At 42.8% G+C, this 3,517-nt stretch overlaps 1 protein-coding gene across 3 annotated transcripts in view; it reads right to left on the bottom strand.

Moving 5' to 3' along the window:
- Positions 1-3,517, bottom strand: part of LOC132250202 (endogenous retroviral envelope protein HEMO-like) — a 100,491-nt gene that overhangs the window by 84,105 nt on the left and 12,869 nt on the right. The window lies entirely within an intron of this gene.

Raw genomic sequence — 3,517 nt, 5'->3', positions numbered from 1 at the left:
GCCTCCATGAAGTAGCCTGTATATCCTGCAGCTTCTTGGCATCTCTCAGGTTACCTCCTAGAGCCTCACCTGATAAGGCAAGCTTTGATGTTCCCTGCATCATTCCCTTAAGTTAGCATTTAATCAAGTCTTTGCTGTGTGGGGTTTCAATAATAGCAATCTCAGTCTATGTCTTCATAAAAAAAAAAAAATATCAAACCTGTTTTTAAATGGTGCTTAAATGATAGAATACACATCTTTGTACAATGACTACTTGGAAAACACAAGCTAAAGTCTTTCCACTGTTTATTATTCACCTGTTTAAGTATACAGCACATGCAATGGCTTCATTAATAGTTAACATACAGCAGTAAATGTCACAGAAAAAAAACCACAGAAGTTTGTGCCTTCCATAATATTAATCTGAAGCACTGGTTATCAAGGCATGCATGCCAGACCATTGGTTTTCTGGTTCTTCATGTGCTGAACTGCCGCTCTGAAAACAGCAGTTCAGCTCATGCATATACACCACTATGCAGAGCAAATATACAAGAAAGGAGCATCTGGAAAAAGTAGACAGTGACCTGTTTCCACTTGGTCCTTCTGCTGACAAGACCTTGGCCAAAATATAATTTGTGAAGCATTTCATGCAGGATAATAGTGTGAGTAGACAAGCAGAGTCAATAAATAGCTGTTAAGTGAAGCGCAGCCTATGGGCACTTGCAATTTATCAAACAGTTCTGTTTTTCTCTAAGAAATGCAGTACAAGAAATGATGCAACAAAACTGACAAATATATGTGCTGTCACGGAAGTAATTCAAATACAAACCAATCTTCACTTTAAATTATTTTTAACATATTTCACAAAGGCAATTAGCCTTTGTACTTCTGGTATAAATCTTGCAGTTTATTTACTTTGTAAGTAAATCTTTCAACATCTTTCAAAGAAATATAGCTATATGTGAAACTCCCTACAATGAAAAAAGGACTTTTTTTAAGAGTATCCATAGTTTTGAGTCACATTTATCTAGTAAATACATATAGTAATATTGCACGTTAACTTAAAGAAAAAAAATTGAAGGCAGAAGTTATTTGGAAGATGCCATGTTTATGTAAGTGGACAAGAAAGGGCACTGACTAAACAGAAACCTGATGTCAGAAATTAGAATGCCTTCATTACAACAGACCCTTTCATCCAGTAATAAACCAGGATAGAAGACCCCCACTAATCCAAATACACTTGCATATACAGATGGCCAACCTCCTTTTTAAACAGCTTGCTCTTAAAGAAACAATACAAAATTAAATGGCATAGCTAATCATTTACAACTCTCCAGATACCCCTGACAATACAACTTATAAATTAATATATTGCATTTTGAAAATTAGGTCTTAATTCTCTCCCTTCCAACAGCGTTGCCCAGTTATTTTTCTTTCCTCCTTTTTAAAAAAAAACCCAAAAACTACAGGTCTTAAGAAAAGTGCTCTTCATGCTCAAGTTAACTCCAGAATGCTTTTGGTACTTGGGACTTGACTTGTACATGGTTCTCCAGCAAGGAGTTCAGGCTTTTATATGTTTGAAACAAGCTGAGTAAAAAATAAGTGAAAAGTGAGTGAGATTCTGGGCAGTTTTTTGCAGATCAAATGGCCCAATCAAATAAAATCTTATTTATATCAACAACTTCACTGACTGCTTTTTCTAGCACCAAGTGTGCAATGAATGCAGTCATCCATGGTAATCATCACCATGTATATGCAGTACTCACAAATTGGGATAAACCTAACTGATCAAAATTTTCCAACTTGAAACACCATTCAAGGAGTCTAATTTGCTCTTTAAGGGTACCCAAATTCCTGAAAGGCATTAATCATTTTGGTCAGATTAAGGCAGTTCCACTCTTCTAAATGATTAGGCACGTGTACACTGGATGACAAGTCAGACTGTGCAAACAATTGTGCATCATTTGATAAGATTTATCCATCTTGTTTTTAAAAAGAGGATTGATTTTTCTAAAACTATTTAATGAATTGTTACCAGAGATGTACACTGAAGAGTTAGGAAACTGCACCCAGGAAATGCATTACTGAATCAGTACTTCACATAGTTAAACCAATACTGTACGGTACAGTGCAAGGAGTCAAGTTACAGATGCCAAGAAAGCTATCAGTTTGAAGCTCCAGGTTTGTGTAAAGTAGAAAACTGAGCTATAACATACTATTAAGAAAGTAAAGTACATTAAATATCCTTTGTTCAGGGCTTTAAAACTGATCATGAAAAAATTCAGACTATTTAGGCTGAAGTTTAGCATAGAGATGACAAAACAAAAACTTCATTCAAAGTTCAGTCAATCATTTCTAAAGAGATTAAATTGAAAAAAAAAAATAGTAGCTGCATCGGGGCAGGCAATTATTTTGGGCAGAGGGCCACTTACCCAGTTTTGGTAAGCTGTCAAGGACCCCCTGGTCACTGTCTTGGGACCAATGTCCCAGGGCCAGCACCGGTGGGGCCCAGAGCAGGGTGCAGGCTGGCAGGAGTCTGTGGAGCCGGGCTGGGCTGCACCAGCAGGGAGAGTGGGGAGCTGGTCCAGCTCCATAAAGCCCCTGCTGGCCAGGACCCTGTACTCCTGCTGCGCTGGCCCTGGGACACCAGTGCAGGCCCCATGTTCCCATGGGCTCCCACACCCGCAGTGCCTCCCCCCCTGTAGTACAGGCAGGTGGCAGCACGCAGCCCAATCCCCTTCTCACCAGCAGGGAAGGAGCTGGTGCTGAGTGCAGGGAAAAGCGGCTCCTCCCCTGCTCCGTGGCCTGCGTGCCCTGCTGCAGCTGCTTGCAGCCCGCATGGGGTTATTCTGAGCAGGCACAGGCAGCCCCACACGGGCTGCGAGCGGCTGCAGCATGGGGTGCTGGCCACAGGGTGGGTGAGGGCTGCTTTTCCCCTCCACACTCAGCACCAGCTTGTAACCCACCCCCACTGCCAGCCTGTGCCCTACTCTGGCCCATCGGGGGTGTGCCGCGGTAGGAGCAGCTGCTTGGCACGGAAGAAAGTGGTCCCCCTGCTTGCTGTACCGAGGAGTGTTTGCCACCACCACCTCTGTGGTGCCAGGCAGTGTGCAAGCTCCAGGCAGGCAGCAGCAGCAAACACTGCCTGGCACAGCAAGCCGGGGGCGGGGGGCCTTTCTTCTGCACCGAGCAGCTGCTGCCACCATGGTGCAGCCCCAATGGGCGAGACTGAAGCGGAACAGAACGGAGTCAATCATCATTATGTGTAAGCGAGCAGGTCACGTACACAGCTTAAGCTATGAGGAAGTCAAAGGGCATGACCCCAAACTGCTAGGCTAAGCACAAACTGGAACAATTCTAGTTTAGTAAAAACAGGATACTAGTATAGAAAGAGTGTGGCTATTAATGGATTGATGTATCTGTTACTATGCATATGATGTCATACTTCCTATACCATACTTGCTATATAATCAAGCTGCGCGCGAAGTAGAACAACAGACAGTTTCCTCTTGGGACAGTTGTCTGTTCAGAATGCATT

The sequence above is a fragment of the Alligator mississippiensis genome, chromosome 4, assembly GCF_030867095.1.
Source record: "Alligator mississippiensis isolate rAllMis1 chromosome 4, rAllMis1, whole genome shotgun sequence".
Classification (NCBI taxonomy): domain Eukaryota; kingdom Metazoa; phylum Chordata; order Crocodylia; family Alligatoridae; genus Alligator; species Alligator mississippiensis.
The sequence above is the reverse complement of the archived record's forward strand: the minus strand, read 5'-3'. Positions and strand labels throughout refer to the sequence as shown.